Below are 21,854 nucleotides of genomic sequence, written 5' to 3' on the forward strand. Positions count from 1 at the left end.
TGTAAAATTTCCTCGGTATATATATTTTTTACCCTCCCCCTTAAGTTCTCTGTTTTACAGACAGGATCTGGCTAGATTATCTTCCTGGTAAGAAGATGAATTCTCTTTTTCCATCTGCAAAGTTTTTTCTTATTTCTGTGTTTACTTCTCTTTAAATACATACTATCCTTCACAAAAGGGGGGGGCTATTTTAGAAAATGTGAATGGATTAAAAATAATTTATAGTTTTTATTAGAAAGATAACCAAAGCACACTCAATATTAAAAACAGCTGAATGGTGACATCTCGAAAGCACAGGAAATCTCATTGTTAGTAAATGTTATTAAGTTGTAGCTTAGTACTTAGTGGAAGTGATACTCAGTGAACTATCTGTGGGTCATAAATGTATTATTAGTGTTTATGGTAATTTATGTTAAATTTGTGTAGTGCCTTTCCATTCTCGGTATGTGTTCACATTTTCACGTGCATCATCTCTTCTGAGTCCCTAAACAAGGACAAGAGGAAAAGATAGTTCCTCTTTTATCAGAGACAAACAAAGGATTGAAGAGATGAGGTGCTTGCACCAAATTTACAATTAATCAGTGATTAATTGCTAATACCTAATTTTTGAACTTAATATTTTGGTTGATAAGGAGGTAAATAAATCAGAATATGGGGTAAATGAAAGTTAACATAAAAGTATTTAGGGTGATTTGGAGCTATTAGTTATTATTCTATCCAATCAACTGGGAACTCTTATTTTGGAATTCACATTAAAAAAAAAAAGACAGGCAAAACTCCAATTCTCTAGTTTAGTGAAAGGCCAATTTATATTAGTTTGATTTATTATAAACTTGCAGGTATGTTGAAAGCCTTCATAGGTATAGGGATTTATGTGAACTCAGAAGCAAAAGATATTCTTACATCCAATAAATAAATGCCCTGTATCTGTCTATCCCTTCACCTCCAGAATATCAATATCTTTGTCGTTACAAAATACGCACTACATCCGTTAGAAAGGGCTATGTAGTCGACTCAGTTCTTTAGATGCCTGGTTAATTGACCAGTTAGGTTATCAATTTCAGTGGTTTCTGTCTGAGTGGTTATATTGGAAAACATCTTGTTTGCTCTGTATCAATAAACCGAGACCACAAAACTGTTACATGCTGGCTACTATGCTGCTAATATTCAAATTTATTCTAATTCACATGGTTGAATGGCCAGGATAGAAATGAAATCCTTCATCTCCTCAGTGATGATATTTCTTCTAATGAAACAGAGGGATGGATGACATTTTACACTTTTTACTTAATGGCGTTGATTTGTAGTTGGCACTCTTAAAGTACAAGTTATTCTTTGCTTTGCATTTTTCCACTAATAATAGGTTTTCAATCCAAATTTTTTTATGATAGCATTCACTTATAGAAATGGTTTATAGAACCTTTGGAATGAGGCCACTAACTATTCTAGCTTTAAAGCATCCACATAAGTAATAACCCATTCAGTGTTGGTGCTTGCTTTTTATTGGTAATTAAAGTGATCCAAAATCAAAATGAGAATAATAAATAAAGCTCAGTTTCAGAGATCAAGGCAGCAAGCAAAATAGTTCAGACTGGCATTAAATAACAGGAATGCTTTTTCGGCAAAATTTTTCTATACAAAATGTATGAGGTCTATTTCAAAATCCTTATATATTATGAAAATGTTCATATTCTTATGAACATTTCCTTGTAACTGTAATTGAACATGTGCAAATATGCAACAATCCTTAACACTACTCGGGCCAAAGAGGCCATTGTGTTTCTGGTGTGGCATAAGCAATGAGAAGATTCCCCACGTCAGAATAGATTTTCTGTTCCTTACCATGCACCACTGCTAAGAGAAACTGGGGACTAAGGGCTGAGAGCGTGCAGAAAGAAAGCGGGAGGGCTCAAAAGGACAAAAGGAAGGCGCTCAAGACCAGTGTCTTCCGTTTCTCCATTTTGTTTAGTATTGTTCCAAAAATTGATGTAATACAATTAGACTTGCCAAGTTCTTGGTTAATCATTACTCTCTTTGGTGGTATTTGTGCTATTCACATTAGAAGACCTTACGTCTTTCTAAGGCCTTAGCTTAAATTCACTCTTCTGAGATTTAACTGTCTTGTATGCTAGCAGTAATTGTGTTACGGCCAATTTTTGAGAGCTTTCTGTGAGCAAGGCCCTGGGAAATGCAGGTCGGAAACAGCATTGCATTTACAGCTCGCAGAACCTCTGGGAGGTTGTATCATTTCTATTTTACCAGGAATCAGAGGATGGGAGGAAGGTGTAACAAATCGTCACAAATTTAGCAACCTAAAACTATACCTCATTCTCTGGTTTAGGATTTGGGCCTAGCTGAGTTGTCAGGGGTCTGCAGTCAAGGTCTTGACCAGGCTGCCAAGTAGAGCAGAATCTGTTTCCCTATTTATTCCAGGTCTCGGCAGAATTTGGTTCCTTGTGGCTGTGTGGCCTTAGATGTTTGCCAGCTCTTGACTAGGGTTGCCTCAGGTGCTAGAAACTGATATCAGATTTTTGCCCTGGGAGCTTCTCCAACTTGGCCATCTACTTCGTAGAAGGAGGATGCTCCAGTCTGCTAAAAAAAGTCTTACGTAACATAATATAATCACAAGATGACATCTCATCACCTTTGCCAGATTCTGGATTAGAAGCAAGTCACAGGGCTTGTCCACACCAGGGCGAGGGTATTACACTGGGCAGGGACATCGGTGGGCAGGGGTCCTGAGAACCACCCTGAGGGCTGTCTGCCATGTGCAGTAAATTAACCAAGGTCACACAGCCACTATAGAAGCCACAGCTGGATGTTCCTGACACCAGTGCCCATGTATTAACTACGATGTCTTCCCATCTACACTGGATGCAAATGAAATAAATACTTCATAAGATTACTTGCCTCCATGTACTTGGTAACTTTTAAAAAGTATAACTTCATTGATGTAATTTCTACGTTTGGAGACTTTCTTAATGCTACTTTACTCCTTAAAATAAGGTATGTGTTGTTTTATCCCCCCTGTTCAGAAGCCTAGTAAGAGCAGTGCTGAATTAGACACCCAGTAGCCTGGCCGGCGGGAGACTCCCTGCTGCCCTCAGGACTGGGCGGGTTAAGGGAGAGTGGAAAGTATCTTCTCCAATCATGTTAGTATGTTTGTATACTCACTGCTAAGCACAGTGAAACCTGTGTAGTGTTTTTCTGTTTAAAAAGTATCACTTCATTTTCATGATCAGACTCTAGTAAAACAATGGCGCATGCGCTATGAACCACATTCGAAGTTGCTGGAGGTTGGTGTTGGAGCCTGGAAGTTTTAGCTGTTGATGGCCTTTTATTTTTAGGACTGGACATGAAAAAGCAAAAGACCCACAGTTCTCTTTTTTCTCCAGATGGCATTTAAAGGCCCCTTAGAGGGAGCTCCTCCATGATTTTATGCCCACCTCAGGGGCCTCCTGCTCACTGCCCGTTTAGTCCTGTCACCGCCTGCTGACCAGGGTGGGCGGCGGGGGAGCCAGAGGTGCCCTGCAACCCCTGAAACCTGCTGGCCAGAGAGGGGCCCTGCCAGGCTCAGGTTTTTAAGGAAGGGGACGATCCTCAGATCCTTATCCCGAGGGGTCAGAGGGGCTGTCGCTGCTGCCTGCCCTACCTCCTGCAGCACCTGGCAGGGTGAGGAGCAAGAGATCAGGAAACGAAGCCTCTAGTCTTTTTCCTGCAGAAGAAAAAGATAGGAGAGGCTGCCTCTCCTATCGGGACCAGGGGAGGAGAGGCCCCCATTGTTTGTCCTTCATCAGATACCCTCGATGTATTTTCAGTTAATAAAATCTTTCCAGTTGATGTGCTTCTTGTGGTATCTAACATACCCTGGTTTGGAGGGACTTGCATTTCTATAGCATGTAAGTAATAAGGTTTCCTTAAGGAAACAGTGTTGTAGCTGAAAAATGAAAACGTTTCTTTGTGGCATCCTGAGGTATTTGTTCATGTAACCAATTATAATTTATTTTTTTCCAGTATAATTGCTTTTTAGCTTTGCCTGCACTGCAAATACGAAGAGAAGTTTTTGTTCTTTAATACTATATCAAAGCATGAGAAAATAAGAGAGTTGGACAATGGGGAATAGATAAATAAGCATCAACTGAACTGCCTCTTTTACTTTAGGGAAACAGAAAAAAAAACAGTAAGAAAAAAAAAACACTGACGTTTTGAGCCAGGATTCATGGGATCACTGAAGACATAATTCACTTTCCTGCACTAAATAATGTCCCCTTTCAGTTTCAAAATGTGGCAGAGAGAACAAATAAACTAAAGAAGTGGGTGCAAAGGATTGTTTTGAGATGGCCGACAATTCTTTCCACCCACCCCCTGAGAGCTACCCAGCTGGCGGGTAATGATTAGGGTTTACTACTTAGTCCTGGTAGAAAGAACCCATCCTTCCAAGGGGAAGAATATTTTGTTCTTCATTATTTATCATATTCCCAGGGTCCCACATGATTTCTGTGCTCCCTGATTATTCTGTTAGCTCCGTCAAAAAGAGGACTTGAGCTTCTGTGTGCTGTGCCTGTGAGCCCAGGAAGCCGCACTCATGGTAATCTGCCTTAATGCTCTGTTTTGCTTCTCTTTCTTCGCTCACAAGCATGGCTATTAAACCTGTATCAGTCACCGTCCCAATAGGAAACAGATGGCACTCGCAAATTAGGATAATTCCAGGAGGGTTTATTTACAAAGGGACTATTTGCAAAGTAGAACCACTAGCGCAGTAACCTGGTTTAATAATGATAGAGCTATTACCACTCCTAGGCCAGAAAGAGAACAGGGAACAGTTTGCAGAAAACAGAGTGCCTTGAAGAAAGAAGGCCAGCCTGGGGAAGCCATCTGACAGGAAGGGAGCCAAGGGCATGCATGTCCCCACCTTCCTCTCCCCTCTCGGCCCCCTCAAACTGCTGCCAGGACTCCCACCGTCAGAACCCCGCTGAAAGTCAGAGGACTAGCCCTTGATGTGGTACACAGATCTCTGGGGGAGGGGTGGGCGGAAGGGTGGGTACGGGGCAGAAGGCAAAGAAAAAGAAGGGTGGGGCCCTGGCTGAGTAGCTCGGTTGGTTCAAGTATCATCCCAATACTCCAGGTTTGCAGGTTCGATCCCTGGGCAGGGCAAATACAAGAATCAGCCATGAATGCAAAAATAAGTGGAACAACAAAGCAGTGTTTCTCTCTGTCTCTAAAAATCAATGAATAAAACAATTTTTTCAGGGGGGAGTGTAAGATTTGGAGGAGCAAATAGGATTGGGCACATTTGGCACAAATTCCAACATGAAAATTAGAATATTTGAAATCTAAGTTTTTGTTATGGCTTGTGATAATCAGAACAGATAGCAAATGTTTAATACTTATGAGGCATTTAGACTTTGAGAGCTTTGCTTTGTTGAAATCAAAAGGCAGGGAGAAAACTTACTCGTTGGGCCTATGTTAAGGCAAATGAGCAGATTTCTACATGGAAGATGTTATTTTCTTTCAAAGATTTCTTTAATTCTAAATGACTAGCACAGCTGGATGGCTAGCCTCTCATGTGGCCCTCAATTAACTGGGTTTTTAAAATTAGAGTTCTTGTTAGATATAGGTCGGTATCTAGGTTTTAGGGTTCTCTGGAAGACGTATATGGAGAGTCTTGAAAGCATTCACAGAGTAACACCCAGGCGATGTCAGGATGATAGCATTGAAAGCAGGTATGCGAGGGCTGAAAGGTCACGTCTAGTGCGCAGAACTGGAGATAGTGGTGTTGGATACATTCTTGAGAGAGAGTCTTTTAAAAGTGTCTGATTATATACTTCTTTCCCTGCACATTGTTGTATGCTTTCCAAAGTGGACATTTAAGAGAGTCAGATGACCAAGAATCCATAAGAGGAGTGAAGAGACAAGTTGTAGGGTGCAGGAAGACATTTGCAACACATATAAATTACAAAGGACTATGAGCCATTGTAGATATAAAATATATAAAGCACCCTACAAATCAACAAAAAATAAGACAAATAACTGTAGAAAAGAGGACAAACTACTTAAACCAGCACTTCAAAAAGAAAATTCAAGTGATCAGTACACATTTGAGAATCAGCCTTATTAGTAGTAGTCAGAGAAATGTTAAATGAGATATAATTACATGTCATCAGTTGGCAAAAATTAAACAGTTGAGTAGTTTCAAGTATCAAAAGGTATGTGTGATTGTCTTATGATTGGAAGTAACTGATATAAGCATTTTGAAAAGCCATTTTGCATTCTTGTCCAGTTGAACATTTGATCTCTAAAGAGCCAGCACTCCCTCTCTTAGGTAATTACCCCAGAAAGTGATTTGCACATGTGGCCCAGAAACACGTGCAAGGACTTCAAAGCAGCAGCTCATTCTAGTTCGTGCCAGCTAATAAGTGGAAATAATTCAAATATCCATCAGAAGTAATAGGCATAAAAGAAATTACTATCTGGCAATGAAAATAAATGAATCTTAGTTATATAGGACAACTTGGATAAATATGAAAGAAACATTGAGTAAACAAAGCAAGACAAAAAATAATACAGTATTTCTGCATTTTATGTTAAGTGAAAAGGTAGGCAAAGAGAAAACCCACACTGTTGTTCACAGTGCATTCTGTGGTGGTATTACTCTAAGGAAGAAAAGGAAATCATTGCAAAAAGACAATGGTTATTTCTGGTAGAGAAGGTGAGAAGGTTGGGGTTGTCTTGTGGGAAAGACTCAAAATAGAGGTTTTCTAGGTTGCTAACTGACTTATTTCTTCCACAGGTAGTAGTTACACTGGTGGTAACTTGTACTTATTAAACTGTGTGTGTGTGTGTATATATATATATAACACGCACACACACAAATATATATACATACACATATACATAAAAAGACAAATAACTATAGTAAAGAGGACAAACTACTTAAACCAGCATTTCAGAAAGAAAATACAAGTGACCAGTACACATTTGAGAATCACCTCATTAATTGTAGTCACTAGTGTGTGTATATATATAATCATAGTTTTCTTTCTGATAAAAATAGATGAACAGCTTTCTAAAAGTCAATTGATTATTTATTCTTCATGTTCTGCAGTTTATGATCCACTCTGCATGTCTCCTGAGGGTGCTGAAAGCCACTATTTTTAAATTTCAAATTGCATTTGATGGTTGAGCATTTATACATGAACAGCATAACAGGAAATGTGATTATACAGGAAATATCCATTAGATTTGCACCCATGTTTCTCTCCTTCTGGCATATGGAAAGCAAAGACATCCTCAAGGCATTCATGAGTAGCTTGGGGTTATGAAGAAGAAAATCGCCTCTGCTTTTAATGGCTAAATTCTAAAGACTAAAATAGTTGAGGGAGTAGGGTAAGAAGTCAACACAAGGTGGTTTGGACTAGAAAAATCGCAGGACTGGAGCTGCGGCCAGTGAAAAACAGCATCCTGGACCCCAGGCACATGTCGGCAACCGGTTACTAGAGGATTTATTTCTACTGTTGAAAGGTTTAATCTGAGTTACTATTAATAAAGAAAGTGGGAGAAGTGAAGAAGCTCCCATGGAAATGGACAAATGCCTTTCTTTTTATAACTCCGCCAGCTGCTTTGGGAATTCTTGGGTCCTTAACAGAGACTTTTTGCCTGCATTTTTCCCAGAAAGTCGATGACAGAGCATTAAGGAGCCTGCTTCAGTTGCAGGAATGATCACTGGGAGACTTTGGGAGACCGACATTCTACAGGGGTTCCAGGGGGGCATTTGCCACAGGTGTGGCTGCTCCCTAAATAATTTATCCATTCAATAGTTAAGGCAGTTCATCCACTGCCTAAATATGTATTAAACACATAATACAGTGTATATTAAAAAAATGACAAAGCAAACGAAAAACACATGAATTTAGTGATAATTCAGAGACATTCTGAATTATCAGAGTGATAATTCTGTGAAAATGACCAGATCATGCACTTAAGTTACACCATTGAATTATATGGTGTTTATGTACAAGTCTTCCTTTCTTCTTATATATGAGGACCCTATTCGATGCAACATAAAACATATCTTTATATGTTTTAACTAAAAGTACTAAATGTATTATTATTTTCAGCCCTGCTGATTTCTACAAAGCTGAATTGGGAAAAACAAAGGATATGAATGAAAGATTTGGTCATTCAGCAAACTGTCCTTCATTTAGAAAGAATGCATCCTTTCTATCAGGACTTTTCAAACTCTGATGTGCTTAGGTGCCCCCTGAAGATCTCAGGACCACCAGAGATTCTAATTCCACAGTCTGGAGCAGGAGCGAAGATTCCGCATTGCTAACAAGTTCCCAAGAGATCCCATAGCTGCTGACCCAAGGACCTGACTTTGAGGGAAGAGAGCACGGAGGTCAAATGTAAGGTCCCAGCTAATTCAGTCAGACAAGCACACGTGCCCTCCTTCACCTGTGACCAGGATGTTCCTGGAATGCGTTCTTCCATGTAATCTCTCATGTTCCAAGGTTTTCTTATAGGTACATGTTTATGGTTTTATATGTTTTTAAAGGAAAAAATAGAACATCGCGTCTAGCCCAAATTCTGTTCTGAGCTAATTGTGAGACTGGAGAGACGTTGGTCAAAGGACACCTGCTTCCAGTTGTAAGGGGAAGTTCCGGGAGACTATGATTAACAATTCTGTAGTGCACCCCTGCGTGGTGCCGTCAGAATAGGCCTGAAGCACTCTCCCCACACTCAGAAAGGTGGCTGACGTGAGGGGGTGGAAGCGTTAATGAGCTTGACTGTGGTGGTCATGTTATAGTGTAGACATGTGTCAAATCATCACTTGGTACACCTTAAATATATGCAAATTTTACTTGTCCATTATGCCTCAATAAAGCTGGACATCTAGAATTTTCATTCTGTAGGCTTTTAAGGTGTTGGATTAAATGCTTTCTGACGTCTCTTCCAGAACAGCACCCTTGACTCACACATGGTAGAACGCCCTGATGGGGTTCTCATGGCGGGGCACGTGGTCCTGGCTTTTTTTCTGTGTGCTTTTTAATTTTCTGACTATATGTTTTTTTCTTCATTAAGTTTTCATATCCATTTACCAAAGTCACTGAGGAATAATTTTTTTTCTTAAGGAGAGCATTTAATACTCTTCTGTACCAGTGCTCTTTTCATGAATATTGACGTGTCTATGAAAGCTAGTAATCTATTATTACAAAACCCACACCAAATGTCTAACTATGTTTACTTCCTTTGTGTTTTATTTGAATGAATGGGGAAAAAACCCAGGAATAAAGGATCATTATAGTGTCATAATTTTTTTTAAATGCAAAATTTTTGAAGTCCCTGAAATACGGTAATAAAAACACAAACTATAATGTCAGATAGCTTAGTTTGGAATAAGCTGTGAAATAAAACTTTTACAGGACAACCATTCTAAAAATTGGCTTATCTTAACCAGGTGACATTCTTAGCATGGTTAATTCCCTTTAAAGAAATTTGTTTGAACAAATTTTAAAAATTCCTTAGTAGAAGACTTCCTAAGAGTTTAGACTCTAGTGTAGAAGTCCTGGTTATAAATAAGTTTATTTATGGACCCAGGGATATACGGACAACTTTGGGTTTTTTCCAGCTTTGTGGTACATTTATTGAAAATACTTTTCTAAACACTGATGCATCACATGATCTGTGGCCTGTAAAGACCATAACCGCAGGCTCTGAAGACAGAGAAAATTTTGAAGCATCCAGTACTCACTGCCAGGGCACTTAACACTGACCCTCGGGCCCTGAGATGTCATGACACCAACTCTGGGAAGCCAGATTCTTTGTGCGTTTCTGCGTCTTTCCCATGGCCAAAGTTTCCACTGATTTGAAAAGAATATCTCAGCGGCTACTGGGAGTCTGATTGAGTAGGTAGTACTGGTCGCCTCTTCCACAGGCATTTGAGTTCTGCCGAGATTAAAATTAATTAAAATCACGGTTTTTGAGAGAAGGTCATGACCCCTGAGATGTGAGACTAAAGGTGGTGTTGTTTTCAAAGTCCTGGTGGGAATAGAATTGTGCTGTGCTAAGTTCTTTCTGCTCTTGTAGATGCCGGCGCTGGCCTCAGCCAGGCTTGCGGTACCCTGGGAGGCTGGGTCCCGAGGCGCTCAGCGGCGCTCACTCCCCCACCGGGACCTCGTGCTGGTGGGCTGGAGCCCGCTCCCACTAACCCCGGGGAGCTGGGCTCGCTCCTCTCCCAACGCTACGGTCAGTTGTCTCAAGTTGGTGGCTTGAAACAGGCCAGGGTGGGAGTCTTCACAGCACAGAAACCGGCCCGCTCTGTAAAGCATGGCTTCCCCTTCCACCCGCATCCGCAGCTGTTAAACAAGTGCCCGCACACCGCTGTCCGGGAGGCAGACCCCCGTCCAGCGTGCTCAGAGTGAAGCCCCTGCACTTCCTGCTGGTGCTCTCGTCTAGTCTGAACAGTGACGAGCATCCTTATCTGAGGATGTCTGAACATGTCTTCCCTAGAGCCTCAAAGGAAGAAGTACAAAAGGTAAAAGTACAAGTTTTAATAGGAAGAGTATCTGAAAATGCCCCTGTTTCTCTTATCACTGTGAGTGGACTTTGCTTAGAGCACAGTAGCTACAAATTTTAAAGTGGACTTTGATTAGTTTTAAATAGTTTCCTCTCAAATGCCTGAACTCATTAGCTCCAATGTTGCCTGCCTCTTCAGCCGCTCAGACAGTGAGAACACCATGTAGGAACTCGAAATATAAAACATGCATCATAAATGACAGAGATCGTCCTACTGTTAAGACTTTTAGGTGTTAGATTCTAAGTTTCAGATATTTCTTTGAGACAGTAAAGATTTTAGACATCCAAGAAGATATATTTTAAAAGCTTTGAATGTTTTGAGAGACTAGGTCTATTTTAGCATTCGTTGAATGATTGTAATTTAATGGAACTGAATTGCTTAACTGACGACTTCCATGCATTTGTGAGTACGTGTGTGTGTGTGTACTTGGTTGTGACTACCAGTTTACTTTATGAAACAGACAGAAAAACTTTGATTAGAAAATAAAAGAGCCACTTTGTAGGCAGCTACTGGTCCAGTGCAGATGGAGAATATTCCACATCCTTAACTTAAAAAGCCCAGAGTTGGATTCCAAGGTATATTTTAAATCAGACCCAATGATGTGCAAAACCGTGTCCATGTGGAAAGATGAGGTTCAGATGCTCTATTAATAGGACTCTTGTGCTGGAGTTTGGTTGAAAAATGAAAGGTGCTGCTTTTCCCTTTCATAGTCTCTCAAACATGCATGATTATTTGCTGTTCATGAGTCTTCAAATCATTGCTCGCTGATACGGTTCGCATGTGAAGATGTAACAATGAAGATATTTTCTAAACACTACAGTCACAGGTACCTGCTGGAAGTGCTGAATCCATCCATAACCAGTCTTATTCAAGGGACTTTCTTTAGTAACTGTAATTCTGTTATCATCACTTGGCTTGTTTATCATTTTTTTTCTGGGGAATTGAGTTCCCTCATACTCTAAGGTATCACGCTTCTTCTGAGTATTTTTGTATTTCAACAGCTGTGCTATTCTTTAATTTCCATAATGTAAGTAGGATATAAATAGTACAACCTTTCTTATTTATCACTACATTTATTTCAATAATTATTCATCCACAAATATTCTTGTGACCAGCCGAGCATTATTATCCTCATAGATTAATGTAGTTGTACATACAGAAAATTTATATAGCAACTTTATTTCTCTGTCACTATCGAAGTGCTTTCCATAAATATTCAGAAACACTAAATGACTCAAGGCTACCCAATGATTATCTCTATAAAACCTAAACACTTAGCTTGATCTTGACTGTAGAAAAAGGAGAGTAATGGTAATGAAACTAATTTGCAAATGACTCGAATTGTTCATCCTTTCCACTCTTGACCTTCTGTGGTCTGTTCTCTGTATAGAATGAGAGCAATATTTTTAAAGCATGAAAAAGATCACATCACTTCTTGGCTCAAAACCCTGCCTAGAGTTCCCATTGTAATTAGAATATAGGCCCTATATTACTAGAGCCTGGCCTTTCTTTGACTCTACTTCCCACATCTTTCTCCTTAATTCAACCACGTTTTTCAGCCATTGTAGCCTCAGGGCCTTTGCAGTTGATATTGTCTTGGCCTAGAAAACTACCTTTCTGTTTCTGTCTCTTTCTGAGATGGCTCCTTTACTTCATGAAGGTCTTAAAGTCACCTGCTCAGAGGAGCCCACTCTCACTGATGTATATTAAATATTCCCCACCCCATTAATGCTTTATTCAATGACCCTACTTTACTTTCATGTGGCTATTTACCATGGCTTCCTGATGCTAGAAGGCAAGTCCATGAAGCGATCATGACCATAACCTCAGCACTTACGACAGATGAGCATGTGCGAAGGCATGGTGGGAGAGGGGGGCCAGGCAGGTTCAGGTCACCGCAGGGACTTTGAGAGGCAGGAGCAGTGGGTGCCTGTGGTGAGCGTCACATCCCCTCTGAAAGAGACTCTGCATGAAAAATCTTTAAAACGATAGGGCTGACCCAGGAAACGTGAAAGATGAATCCTAAATGGTGAGGACCATCTATAAACAGTGTTTCTCAAACTTCTGCCCTCAGGAACCCTTTTACAGTCTTAGAAATTATCAAGACTCCCAAAGGGCTTTTGTTTGTATGGCGTTTAATAACTCTGATGTTTACCCCATTAGAGATTAAAACTCAGAGAATTTGAGAACCTCCATTAATTCATTTGAGACAGCAAATAATAAACCTGCTACATGTTAACAGAAATGATACATGTTTTTAAAATTATTGTGTTTTGGAAAACTAAAAGTGCATGTAGGAAATTTATATATTACGTGCTGAGAGAGCAGCATGGTTCACCATTTGTGCAAGTCTCTTTAGTGTTTGATTAGTAGGGGAGACCGGCCCTGTCATGTCTACCTCTGTGTGCAGTCTGGTGAAATCGCATTTCTTGTAGCCTCCAGAGAATTCCCCTGTGTACTTGTGAAAGAGTGAGAGTACAAAAGGAAAATACCATCTGAGCACTATTATGAAAATAACAGGACCTTGCAGATCCTCTGATTGGACCACTAGATCTATGGTTTTAATAAATCGTAGGCACTTTGTGTCCTGGAGGCTACTCACAGGTTAGAGGATTCAGTATTGTTACTACTGCCTGGGAAGAGTCAAAAGCATCGAATTGACCACCCTTGCCCTTTTAGGACAATACTGAGTGAGCCTGGCAGTGGACCCTGCCCACTTGCTAACAGTGTTCCTTTGAGAAGAGTCATCCCTCATTGCTGTTTGAGCTGCTACAATCACGTTTCCCTCCTCTGCAAGGAAACCGAGATCTTGGCCTCAGACCCCCTTCATTGTCTGTGTGGCGTGGACGTGCAATATTATTCCAGCCCACGCTGCAGGCAGCACAACGGAGGGGTTGAGAGCATTGGTTTTGGAATAAAACAGATTCATGGAGAAACATTAGCTCCTCTACTTACAAGTCACATACCCTAGGGAGAAAGTGCCTTATCTTTGAGTTTATTTTCTTGAAAGCTACTCGAAGTTTGAGCCTCAGTTCCTTCTTAAGGTTGTTTTGAAGATTAAATGGGAAGAGACATTTTGAATGATTAGAAGTGGGTCAATTAAAGGAACATAAGCAAGTGGGGCCCTGGCATCTGGATTTTTTAAAGCCTCTCCAGGTGATTCTCATGTTCAGCCAACACTGAGACCCTCTGATCACATGATTGGATACTTTGGTAGAATTCCATAAAGAAAGAAACTAGTGTGATCGTAGAATAGAGCTATTGCAGTTGTCCCACTTTTGCCTGGTGACCAACAGGTCATTGGACAGCTACACTGAAAGCCCTTCCACTTTATGCCTGCGTACACCACTTTTTTCCCAGTTCATCAAAAATAAAAATGTACTTTGCGGGTTGATTGTATAAGTCAATTGATCTTTACCCAGGGCTTGGTGATGGATCTTCTTTTGACTGGGATTATAAGACCCTGGATTGTAAATGATCTCTTAAAATACTGAGTAATATCCAATAATTTTGTTTTGTTTTAAAGCTACATAGAAATTATTTAGCCTTATAGTGTTGCGACTAATGGCTTTCAGGGAGCAACAGATTAATAGACATGTGCGCGTGTTGATATTACTTTCTCTGTCTAATAGCTTGTTCATTAACTCATGACTGTGGCCTTAATTGAGGGCTGTTACTACGTAAGGATGGTGTTTTTGAGTCTGGCAATGTGATCAATTGTGTCTGTTTCTATTCCCCGAGGCTAATAGATATTTGGTTTTTAAAACTCTCATTAAGCTGCCGGAGGGAAGACAATTAAAGTCACCATCAGTCTGGGCTCAGGAGAGGCCCATTGCCGGGGACAGGGTGCAGGCTGCGGAAGCAGACCACTTAGTGTCTGATCTGCAGCTTGCTGCTGGCGTGATCCGGGGAAAATGACTCCCGTTTTCTGAAACTGAGTTTCCTTATCTGTAAAATGGGCAAAACAGTAATGACAGCTCAGTAACAAGTAAAAAAAAAAAATATATGTATATGTGTAACTGGAATAATTAACCTGTGGGTCAAGGAAGTATAGTTGTTGTTTCCTTTGATTCCATTATCTTTACTTATTAATGATAAGCTTTATGTTCCTTCTAGGCTAGTACATACCTAATCCAAGTCTAGTGTTGGGATCAAAGGGTCAGTCCCATGACTCTCTTTCCATTTTTTCTGAATGACGGCACAATTATGTTTGCATTTTGGGATAGTGGAGAAGGACGAGAAAGGAGATGGGAACAGTAATAGGGGTCTGACTGGACAAAAAACCTGTTAATATACATGCACCGTATTTGACTTGAACTTTGCATGTATTTTATATGTTGCTAATTTCCTCATGTAGGGAAGTAAGCAGAAAAGGAGCACTTGACTTACAATGAACAATTGTTTAGTAAATTATCAGTTAATGTCTTCAGTGCCTGTGAAACACGTTTAGCTTGTGTTTTTGCAGTGCAAAGAACTCCTTTGCTCTTTATTTTCATTTTTAAAAATACCTAAAGATCTCTTAACACTTAAAAAAGTCTGTGATCTTAACCTGTACATCCCTTTAGAGTCTGGGCCTTTTTGCTTTAGGTAAATGCCCAGGACAGGCCTTGGTTTGTAGACAGGGGAAAAAACGCTGACGGGGTCTGAGCAAGGCCCTTCCTCAGCCTTGTGTCCCTTTGAGGGGGGCGCAGAGCTCCAGAGTTCGAAGGGCAGAGCGGGAAACTCTCAGATCAGGGGCAGGGAGACCTCTTTGACCTCCATGAGAACTAGACCTCAGGGTCAGCATCTCTTGGTTTGAACAGAGCCTGTATCTTTCAGAGCTGCTCTGACAATGGAAGGGAACATCTAAAGATAGTTCTGCTGTTGCGGTAATTTTTCACCTGCCTGCCATAGATCTCTGTAATGGTGGGAAAGGGAAATGGAATAAAATGTGGGTAATGGCAGGGATACTCAGAGTTATGTGGCTCTGGGGCCACATTTGCAGTCATCGTTCACCTGGAGAACCACATGACTCCTGTATGATTGGTAGGACTGAGTATAATGGTGCATTCGTGTAGCAAAATTAGAAGTCTTAACGAGCCACTAATTAAGCATAAAGGGACCCATGGGATGAGAGAGCTGTGGTGTGAACATCGCTGCCTTCGAGAAATGGAAAACCTCTAAGATTAGATGTATCCAAACTGAAAGAATGCTTCTATTTGTCTTCCTGTTATCGCTTTTTGGCTGGAAGTCTATGGGATCTTCTTGTGTACATAATTTTGTATAATATGTTTTGACATATGAAAGATAATTGCCCTTACTTAGTAAAGACCAAGGTAGCTTGCCACACTAAGTAATTATTGGATTATTTCTGGACAGTGCTCAGGCCTCAGGGTAAACTCTGTTTTTACTAAGAGAACTACCTACAGTTAGGCATTTGTAACTGGTTTATCAAAGACTTACCTCAATAGACAGACCAACATATAATGGGATTTTCCCCATCTCTAATCATATTTCACTAGGCTCTGTTAAATATAACCTTTCATCTCTTAAGGACATTTGGAAGATTTCTTCTGTGTCCAGTACTTTCATATATTAAAAAAGTTTACATTAGGTAGAATGAGGTGGGTAGGGCAAGCAATAAGCCCTCTGACAACAGCTAGAAACAAGCCACACATGATACAGAAATCTCATTTGAAAACATCATCAAGCAGTGAGGATAACGATGTGAGAAACTAAAATTCTAGAGAAAAGAAGACTTCTGGGAGCAGAGCCAACAGAAGCCTGTGGATTTTCCTCTGTGGGCCTTTGCTGATTCAAAGGAGAAGAGGCCTTTGCCTGGACACAGGGCTGTTGCTGCTCAGAGAAAGGGAATCAGCAAAGCCTTGGAAGAGTTAGTTGAATGAAATGAGAAATTGTGAGTTCAGGGGCCTCAAGTCCATGACCTTTTTCTTCTCAGAAGAGATTTGCTGAAATCTGAGCTTTTCAGGATGCTCAGAAACCAGGCTGGCAGCCTACAGAGAAATCAGGGGGACTCTCCCGCTGCTGGAGTGACAAACTTGGAGACTGAAGGGGACTCCAGCTCGTAGCTGGTCTGCCTATAAAGCCAGTTGTCAGATTCTGAAGCCGTGCGGGGCGCTGTGCAGAGGAGGTGCTCTGAGACGCCTGAGAACATCCAGTACTTTTTCAGGGTTGAAGAGCAAAGGCCAGCTGGGTTCTCAGTTGAAAGTCGCAGAGGGCTGTACTCCAGTCTGCAACACCAAGAGACTGAGGGTCTTAGTTTGCTAGGGCTGCTGTCACACGGTCACACGGTGCCTCCGATTGGGTGGTTTAAGCAACAGAAATTTGTTTTCTCACCGTTCTGGACTGTGGAAGTTCACGATCAAAGTATTGGCAGGGTTGAGTCCTCCTTCGCTTGCATGCGGCCACCCTCTTGCTGACTCATCACGTGGTCATCCCTTTGTGTCTGTGCCAGTGTTGTCTCTTCCTCTTACCAGGATGCCAGTCCTGTTGCATTGATGTCCCACTCTGAAGGCCTCCTTTTAACTTACTCACCCTGTCTCCAAAGGCAGTCACATTTTGAGGCATTGGCATTCAGGGCGTCAGCATGTGAATTTGGGCTTGGGTGGTTGGGGAGTGGAGGGACTAGGGAGGCGGAGCATCAGCCCTCCACACAGAGTCTTACCAGAATTCCAGTCCAGTTCTGACCCAAATCAACCGCTGACTTGATGACCAGAGCACCCCCTTTAATTTGCATAACAAGTGCTTCTCAGATCATAAATATTATCTAGAGCTTTTACAGATGCCTAACATTGAAAAAAATTACCAAACGCCTTCATAATCAGAAGAATAAAGTCCATGCCTTATCCCAATCCCGTTTATGTGCAATTGAGTCTCTTCCATTCTCATCTGTGGCCTGTTTCACTCATAAGCTCTCTTCTAGGTCAGACCTTCTCACACCTTAATGTACATATGGGTTACTTTGGAACCTCGTTAAAATGAAGACTCTGATTCAGTAGGTATGGAGTGAGCCTGAAACTCTGTGTTTCTGTAACAAGCTTCTGACCAGCTGCAGACCGTGGGTGATGAGTATGCATATGAGAGTTCAAGGAACATTATACGATAGTGTCTAAGACCTCTTCCAGCTCTGAGATTTGGTTAACTTTAAAAATAAATCTTTTTGGCTATTTCTCAATACAAGACATCCTAGGAGATATAATATTGACTGAGAAGCTCCCTCCCAATGTGAAAGGGGGCTAGTCAGGTTTTTATGTGTTTACATATTAAGGCAGTTTTGTGTTTCATTTCATTTAAATGTGATATTATTCTATCTTCTAACTCAAGAAACACAGAAGGTTAGAGTAACATTTTAATTAGGAAAAAAAGGGTGTGCTTCAATGACATATTCATTATCAGAGACCTTACCAGATGTGGCAATAACCTAAGAAGGGCATCTGGGCTCTCTCTGTGTCCCGACGACGTTCCTCTACCATTGCCAAAATCTCCTGCTCGCCTTCTCGCTGAGTGTCTGGGGGGGAAGTTGCTGCTTCCTTGGCGAGAAATGAGGAGATGGATTTGCATGAGACTGGGGCACAGGCACTGCTGCACAGAGTCATGGATGCATGGCCATCCCTTGTCTGGATCTGGGTACCCAGTGATGTCCTAGCATTTGAGGCAACACCAGTGCTTAATTCTTAGTTACTCACCTTTGTGTAAACCACCTCAATCCTTGCCCTCCTACCACCCTTGGGAATGTCATGCCCATGCTGCTTGTAACAAGGTTGACTTGTGTAGGGAGTTCTTCTCCATGGACTTGAGCATTGGACTGTTCAAGTCAGCCACTGTCGTGGTAGCCCAAGCAACCTTGTGCTGGGGAACAGTTCAAGTTTACGAGCTCGTCTGCAGGGACTGGATGAGACTGTGAGTATAACTTACTCTATACTGTGTGGTTACCTGTTGATTTTTCTTGTTCCAAGGTAAATTTAGTATGTAGAATCTCAAACTTATGAAGTTGATAGAGAAGAAAACGAATTTGTTTTACATGAACCTGAAGAGATATTCAAGATGGAATATATAATCTTCTGCACGATCACTCCTATTAATTGATCTGTCTTGTTTTATTTGATATCATAAAAGTGTAGACAAAAGGAAGTTACACAGTTTTTAAATGTGTACTCAGACAGACATTGTTATGTTCTGGGAAGGGACAGGGTGGGGTATAGTGAAGAAAAACAGGGATAAGAACTGGTAATGAAACCAAAAAAGGGAAAATGAATTCCTAAGGAAGGCCAGTAAATCTCAGGAGGCTTGATGTTACCCATGAACTGAAATACCCCACAAGCTAGTGACAGCACTTGCTTTGCCCCTTCCTCATCAACAGGTCTCTTCTACATCTGTCCAGGGCTTTAATTATTTCTTCAGTGAAATATTTCTCCCTCCCTCCCACCTCCCTGTCTCTCAGCCTTTCTCCCTTCTCTCCTCTGTCTCCTCTTCCCTTCTTTCTTTTTCTCCTTTCCTTCCTTATTTCCTCTCTTCCTCTGTCCCTTTCTCTCTCACTTCCTCCCTCTCTTCCTCTGTGTCACTTACTGCTCTAAGTCCTGAAAAGACGTAACACAACAACGGATGAGATCTATTATTAACCCCATGTTAGGGATAACTGACATCAAGGCAACCAGCATAAAGAGGTAAAATGCTTCTCCTCCATGACTTGGAACGGAGTTGGGGTGACTCAGGGGCTCTGATCATGGCACTCTGCCCCAAAACGCCTGCCCTGACTTCTTATTGCCTGTAGAGTGCATAAAGCTCCATGCTGGATGGCCCTTTACAGCACACGACCCCGACCTGTCTTCTCAAATATATTTACCTCTTGCCCCTTCCAGGAAGGCCCCCATGTTGTAGCATTGTCAGAATACTCGCTCTCAAACATAAGCGGGCTTTTGTAACTCTATGATGCATGCCTTGTATGTAACACTCTGCCTGCTTTCTCATGTCCTTCGTTGCCTAAAGCTCCTACTCATCCTTCAGAACACACACCACCTCTCCTGACACTCACAGCTGAATTAGTTACTACTCACCCTGGATGCCCACGGAAAAATACTCACCTTTCCATTATAGTGTTTATTATATCGCACTGGATTATTCATACTTTCATCTCGCCCACTAGACTCTGAAGTCCCAAATAGAAGCAATGGGACCTTATTCAATGGCAAACCCTGTGGTTGCCACCTAGTTTGTGTTCACTGTAATAAGGGATGTCAATTACACAAGTAATGCATCATGGGTGTGTAACTCATGTGTCATGATATCAGTAGTATTGACCTCACATGTAAATATTTTATAACTATACATAATAATAGTATAAACAAGTGTTTCATATGAAAATCTAACTTGATAAAATTTAAAATTGGTTTATAAAAAGTTTGTCTTTCTGTTTCTCTAAACCAGCAGGAGCTTGAAGTCAGTGATTTAAACAGGCCTCAATTTAGGAAAATGTGACATGCATGTACTTTTCAAAAATACTTCTATTAAGTAAAATAATACACATTTTCTCTCTCCCTCTCTTCACACACACACACACACACACTACATATGGCTATCTTGTCTGTGAATATCTTCATTTTTTTTTATTGTGTACTATTTTGGGTTAAGAATCTTTTCTCTGTACTTATATTTATAAGGAATAAGTCTTCTGCTGGTAAAATCAATATAATTTTAGCAGTTCAATGACCATGTTGCAGAAATTGTTAGCATTAATTCTAACTTTGTCCAACATCATGTCACGTAGTTCATATATATCTACTTTATGTGGTCCTGCATAAATTGACCTTCACTAGCTTCTGATTTCTTTGACTTTATTTCTAAATTCAAGCATATCCCTTTGGTTAATGTTATTTGGGTATTAAATATTTTCTTAAAGTGGTATGTAAATACACACATATGTATGTGTTTATGTGTTGCGTGCATGTGAATATTTATTCATTGTCTATATAGTCCATTCTAATATACTAGTATGTAGTGTATGTATGTATATAGTCCATATATATTTTATGTTATGTGGAGTGAGAGAGGGAGAGAAAGATACACACACCATATCCACACATGCTCTATGGTCCATTACAGAGCACCATTAATACATAGCTCCCTTATCCTTTGAGGCCAGCTAATGACTTCCACGTCATGAAGCTGAATGGTCCAGCTGGACATTCTGGACTAAAGAACATCCATGCAGCTACCGAACTGTAGCTGCTCTCAGCCAGTGAGCACTGTGTCATGAAACCCGGAGTCCAGTGTGTTCTGCAAATTGCGTTGTTTCCTCTGCTACCTTTCTCTGGTCATTCATTTGGTGCTCTGGTGAACAATTCTGTGTCAAAATGACCGACAAATCGTGCCCGTGACAGAGCTGGATCTGTTGTGAAGAGTGTTAAGCTGGAAGTCGAAGTGGACTGTTTTGCCGTGGCCTGAGGGCCTTTCCAAGCAATGGAAACCCTGCCCGGGCTGAGCAGGCCCCGTTCTGACATCACGAGCGTGATTGTGCGCATGCGCTTCCTTCCAGCCTGGGCGAGCTAGCCCGGTCGGGTCAGCCGTGTCAGGATCGGAAGGACTTAAGGGACGTAAGATGGGCAGTGCTGCTCCTCCAAAGGGTGTGTGCTCAAATGGCCTCTACAGCGCTGATCTAGGTGGTCTGGGTCCCCCTGTCCCATCACCCCTCTCCCCGCCAGCCTTCTGCTCTCCAGTTAAACAGAGCGTGCTTGTGTATTGATCCGTATCTGTTTAGCTTGTTTAGCTCATCCTTATTTTGACCAGGATATGCTCGATTTAGGCTTTATATTTTCTCTTGCTTTTACTACCTTTCTCTTAAATGAGAAAAATAGTTGTGATTTCTTTTCATGTGAGACATTTTTGTCTTAAAGAGATGTAGGTGAAGAAGCGGCTAAATCCTAGATCTGTAAGGACCATGTGGTGGCCTCTCAAACCCAGAGACTGGAAGTAACCACACAGAGTGGCTTGAATGTAAAAATTGCTAACTGAACGTGGGTCACAGTGGGTGGTGACTTCCTGGGCCTTTACTTCCCTGACACAGATCATTCTTTACCTTTGAAATTGTCTATTGTTTTTGAGCATTTAAGATTAGCACACCTTTGAAATGTCAGAGTGATTTTTTTTTAGACCCATTGAAGGGACAACCACAGGCAGCAGAGCAGGACACCACATTGTTATCTTGTCCCCCACATACCATCTCTATGTGCAGAAGAAGCTGCGAAACTGCCATTCTCTGCAGCACTTTCTCAATCCATGGAGA

At 41.2% G+C, this 21,854-nt stretch overlaps 1 protein-coding gene across 6 annotated transcripts in view; it reads left to right on the top strand.

Annotated features, from left to right (window-relative positions):
* INPP4B (inositol polyphosphate-4-phosphatase type II B) overlaps positions 1–21,854 on the top strand; it is a 544,323-nt gene that overhangs the window by 342,468 nt on the left and 180,001 nt on the right. The gene's annotated exons all lie outside the window — the stretch shown is intronic.

This window comes from Pteronotus mesoamericanus, unplaced genomic scaffold, assembly GCF_021234165.1.
Source record: "Pteronotus mesoamericanus isolate MK-2021 breed Mesoamerican mustached bat unplaced genomic scaffold, CSHL_Meso_final contig_163, whole genome shotgun sequence".
NCBI classification, from domain to species: Eukaryota; Metazoa; Chordata; class Mammalia; order Chiroptera; family Mormoopidae; genus Pteronotus; species Pteronotus mesoamericanus.